The following is a 6,000-nucleotide window of genomic DNA, read 5'->3' on the forward strand; positions in this document are numbered from 1 at the left end:
ACTAAAAGAGCGTAGAATATTTTTCTACATCATTTTTCCTATCCTTGTCTGAATCATGTGTAGCCATCCAAAATGAGAAACACAATCCATGTCTGCTCTTGGTTCTAAGGGTTGTTCGGTCACAGACTATAACTGTTTGGACTTCATTACTGTAGGTAATTTTCTACATCATAAGGAGACAAAAATAAACTGAAGTTCTCATCACAAAGATGGCTGTGGAGGAATAATGCTTATATTTGCATTCAACTTTATAGTGTACTGCTGCTTCTGAGACATAACTACCGCAACCATCATGGGGGAAATTTTGACCCAAAACTAAAAATCCCTGATGCATATTCTCTTGCTAGTAATCTGTGCTACCAGTAGAACAGATGCCTTTTCTGAGGGTTGTAGACACAATACTTACATCAAAGGAAACATTTTTCTGATATCAATGAGTGAATATGTAAATCTCTTGAAGTTTGCCTGATCCCGAAAAAAAAGTGGCTGGAAATGTTCATTTGTAAGTACAGTGAAACCTGTGTATAATGATATTTTCTTTGGTTCCAGCGGAATTCCTTTACAATAGGAAATAGTGCAAATACTCAAACTGTGTGTAACAATATTTTTTCTAGGTCCCTACAGTATCATTATAAACAAGTTTTATTGTACAATGTGAAAACAAGTCTATGTAAAAACGAGTGTCAAATTGTATTGGGGATCATTAGTTTTTCCAATGCAACAGATAAACAAAATGTAAAAAATAATTGTTACGAAATATACAGATCAACAACACATAACAGTGATTTTGGCTATGTAACTTTTAAGGATATAGAGCCAAATATGATGCATTTGCTATGGATGATGGTAATCAATTGTTTTATCTGATTTATTGGTTTTAAATTTGACCCATTGGTTTTAATCATTGTTTTTTGAATAGTTGTTCCAAAATCATAAGCAACACTAAAAATATCTGTATACAGGCTTTCCGACAATCTCAAATGTATGAGAATCATATTCTGTAGCGCAAGAATGTATTCCGTACCTTTCCCTTCACTGTAAACTTAACCACTAATGCATGAATTTGTGGATGGATTAACCACTTATGCGAGAGGGAAAAGCCTTCATGTGACAAAAAAAAATTTTCCTTGTGAAGGCAAAATCTCATCTAAAATTAATCTGGGAAAAAAATATTGCCATTTTTGTGTGATGTATTTTTCTAAAATTTTACCGTTGAGGTTGATTTAGACTACTGTTTAAAAAAAATTAATATTTCAATTAATTGTAATTCCCTTCACTTCCAAATAATACCCTTTTATCTAACCTTATATTATTTAATGCTAGGCTCTCCTTCACATTCTGTGGAGTTCAGTAATTTTTGTACCATGGTTAATATGCTTCCCGGATAATCGAAGTTCTACTGTATTGCATTTCTTCCTTTGTTTTGCTCTATCCAAATTGTTTAATGGTTTCTTAGTTGTGATAATGTATTTTGTTGAACATCAGCCATGACAGGTGCTGACAACTTTGTTTTTGTTTCTTTTAATTATATTCTGAAAACATCATATTAAAGATAATTAAATTACAGCTATTTTATCTTTTATATGTTCACATTCATGACCATTATCTGTTTTATTTGTCCATTTTCATCAATTTTAAAAGAAAAGGTTTTTAAATTGTGAAAAGAGTCCTATATATCATTACACTTAAATACTGTGAAAACTAATTGAGTAGTCAATTTGGTTTATCATATTTTTGAATAAGAATTTGCTCAAGGATTAAAAAAGCATTACCATCAAGTGCAGTTGATGTTTGTTATAACGACCCTTGTCCGGTCGAAAACTGACATTACCAGGTGTACAAGTATGAAATGCGGATTTTTTTTCAAAAAGAATATGTTAAATTCGGAAGAATGATAAAAAGTGCTTTATTCAAAGTATGCTCCATTGCTTGTTATACATTTTTCCCATCTTTCGGGCAATTTGTGAATACCACGCCAGTAAAAATCTCTTCTCCCTTTTGCTGCGAACCATTCATCGAGCCATTTTTTCACATCTTCGTACGAACCAAAACACTGCTCAGCAAGTGCGTGACCCATCGATGCAAACAAGTGGTAATCGGAAGAAGCCAAGTCTGGTCAGTAAGCGCATGGGATAGAACTTCCCAGCTGAGTGCTTCCAACGTGCCGCAGACCGCTTTTGCCGTATGTTATAGAGCATTGCACATTGAACATTGTTATGGAGCATTGTGATTGGAAACAGCTTGTTGACTAACGCCCAATTGCTCTGCGAGTTGTTTTTGTGTTTGCGTATCATCTTCGTCCAACAATGCTTGCAATTCGACATCTTCGTATTTTTTGGCAGTTTTCCATGTTCCTTGTCTGCAGCGTCAAAGTCACCACTTTTGAAATGCCAAAACCATCGTTCACATGTATCTTGCGATGGAGCATGTTCACCATAAGCTTCTCAAAGTAATCGTTATGATTCAGCAGCAGTTTTCTTCAAATGAAAACAAAAAATTAATTCTGTCCGCGAATGCTCTTTGTTCGGTATAAATTTTGACATATTGAACACAACACTATGCACACACTTTTCCAATTTATCACTCGTGCGCGTCTGACACTTGTTGATGACACAACAAAATGGCGCGGTGTCAAATCTTTATAGCACAAACTGCATTGGTGCAGCATCTGTTGTCTGCAATCCGCATTTCATACTTGTACACCTGGTATATCAAAAGAAGAACATATACATGGTGTCATGTAAGTCCTAATGCAGCCCCTTTATCTTATATCAACCGTTTGTTGTAAAGGTATGGTTCCAATTTGAAAATATGTTCAAAATGCTTTTAAAAATCACACTGTACCAGTTTTGAGTCAAAATATGTGTCACAAAATAAAAAGATTAAAATTTTTATGCAGTCTCCCATCTTAAACCCAATGAGAGAAAGTTGATGCCCTGTCTCTTTTAAGGCCAAAAAAAATTCACATTTCCAAGTGCAATATTCGCTAAAATATATATTTGAATTCAAAAATATGGAAGAAAAAAAAACAGCATAAACTAACAATGGTTTTTCCCTCATTTTATGCGGTTCTTTCCCAACTTTTGTCAGACTTTTTAATTCAAATACCTTAGCACTTAAAAACATAACATGATTTTCTTTTGTTGTCCTCAGGAGAGACAGGGAAACAACTTTCTAATTGTGATTTTTAGGCACTTCCTCCTGGAAGCCATCTTAAACTCCCTGAACCTGCCCTGAAATGCTGCCTTCTGATTGCCTCCAAAAACTCATTCACTATATTTTTAACTTTAAACACAATTCTCTAACAGAGTGGTTCCCAACCTTTTTGCTTCCTGCGCCCCCCTCTGGATAACATGTTTTCTATGTTAGAAAATTCAGGTTTTTTTCTGTAATTGAATGCATAGATAGTTAATTATCCAATAACTAATTTCTATGCATTCTTTTACTTGTTGTTTGTCTTTTTGGCTATGGTTAATGTTTAACTTTAGCTTCATGTTTTTTAAAATTCTAAAACAAAACATTAAAAAAGTTTTTTTAACATTTTTGTGACATTTGAAAAAAAAGATTCATTGAATAGCTTTAACTTATTGATTCCAGCCCCCAAAACTATAAATAAATAGTTCATTGACACTTGTTTGAATTTTTTTGTTTTTTCTGAGTCGTGTGTTCTGACAGTATCAAATCAACAATAATAATACAAGGCACCAATGTAAACCAACCACAAAATAGTTTAAGTCAGGGGTTCTCAAACTTTGCACCGTCAATCTTTGTTAGGGGCACTGAAAGATTTTCCGAAGAGATTCTTTGTTAAACTGATCTGGGGAGCCGCAAATAAGCATTGATTAGGGTGAGGAGTGCCGCAGGTGGAAAAATTTTGAGAACCCCTTGTTTAAGTAAATAATGGTATTTTTTCTCAACCGAAATATATAAAAAAAAAACAAGTACGATCTCTAATCGAAATGCAACGCAAAATTCATATGACACACTTCTGCGAACAAGTCAGTAAATGAAGGTCAAAATATTGAATGCTATCAAAATATTATAAGAACTAGTGTTGTCTGTTTTGAAATATTGTCATATGAGAGTTTTTAGGAAAATGGGGGGGGGGGTGTGGTTCCCAATCCCGTAGAAAAAAATTGTTTATATTTTTTCGAATTTGTGTATTCATCGATTTCATAATGTAAGTGTGGCTCCACAACAATCAAGTGGCGTTCCCCCATCCGATGAGGCAAAACAATGAAGGGTTACTAGGGCTGCCAGACTTTTTGTAGATAAGGAATTCGATAAATACAAATACAACGCCACAACAGGCAAATTGCCCAACGAGGTGGCTAACTTAAGAACATCATGGATCCCCAAGCCATTTTTTGGAGGCCCTACCTAGTACTGCTACACCACACATGCCCCCCACCCCACCCCGAACGGTACATACGGGAGTGTACGTGTAGTGAAACCTGATGTGAAGTTTTTTGTTTCTGTGTAATGCTTGTTATGTGTAGTGCTGCCATCTGTTTTTCTAACTATGAGTGAAGTGTTATGATTGATTTATCGTTGTAGGACTGTTGCTCTCTGTGGCGAGACTTTTTTAAAGGGGAGATCGGCTCGCATTTGCGCCTTTAAGTTGGGAACCACAGAAAACCAACTTCAGCCGACCACCACTGTGGGGTTCGAACCCGGATTCTCGCATCGCGAGTCCGTCACTATAACCACTCGACCACCACAGCGGTTGATGGTGGGAAAATGTGGGGTACGTGCATAGCTTTGTATGTTCATGAATTATTGAGGCCAGGCTTCAAAAAAATTCTTGGGGATCAAGTGACCTAAATCCTTGAGATTCTGCAACCTATGTCCCGCCCTGCCCCCATCTAAACCTGACCAAAGTCAAGATAATTTACTCAATTTACTAGCAGAAAGAATGTGAGGTGTTTACAATTTTATTATTTCTCATGTAATTGTACACTATCTTCCAATAAGTATTTGGACACCTATGCAAATGACGATATCTGCGGTCCTGAGATACGTCACGCCCTCCGCCGGTATATATCGTGTAGGAAACAACATCGGCATTAGTCACATGCAAGATGCCGCGCTGTTCGGAGCTCTCTGATTTCGAGAAAGGTATAATTATCGGGTATCACAAAAATGACCGATCCTTAAGGGACATATCTAGCGAGCTGAAGTACCCAAAATCGACAGTGGCGTATGTGATTAAGAAGTGGAAGGTGAGCTGTGATTGTCGGAATTTGCCCCGAGTTGGCAGACCAACGAAACTGGGAGATAGAGACCGACGGGTGCTGTCCAGAGAAATTCGGAAGAACCGCACCCAACCGATGGCCCTCATCCGCGAGGAGTTTCAACAGGCATCCGGGAGTATTGTTTCAATGAATACCATCCGTAAGGAAGCACATCTGATTGGTTTTCATGGTCGTGCTGCTGCCCATAAGCCTTTGATCACAATGTCCAACCACGTTGCTCGGTTAATGTGGTGCAAAGCACATCGAAATTGGACCGTACATCAGTGGAAACGGGTTCTTTGGAGCGACGAATCAAGGTTCACCCTCTACCATTCGGATGGCAGGGTCTGGCGTCTGCCTGGAGAACGTCTCCTGCCAGAATGCATTGTGCCAACAGTCAAGTTCGGCGGAGGTGGAATTATGGTCTGGGGGTGTTTCTCCTGGTATGGACTGGGACCCTTGGTCCCCATTCATTGTAAGCTCAACGCCGATGCCTACTGCACTATTTTGGATGACAATGTGCTTCCTACGTTGTGGCAGTTTCACGGGGTGGACCCCTGTTACTTCCAGGACGACAATGCCAACCAGCCAATGCCATAACCTCGAAGGGGGTTAACCAAGGCTTGGTATGGTGCCAATGGGGTTCATCGAATGGACTGGCCTGCCCAGGGCCCAGACCTGAACCCTATCGAGAACCTCTGTGACGAGTTGGATCGCCGAATTAAGGGGTGCCCTACCCGTCCAAAATCGGTGAAGGAACTGACAT

Source organism: Pholcus phalangioides, unplaced genomic scaffold, assembly GCF_987345545.1.
Source record: "Pholcus phalangioides strain wild (caught in Gottingen) unplaced genomic scaffold, Ppha-v1.0 ptg000032l_1, whole genome shotgun sequence".
Classification (NCBI taxonomy): Eukaryota; Metazoa; Arthropoda; class Arachnida; order Araneae; family Pholcidae; genus Pholcus; species Pholcus phalangioides.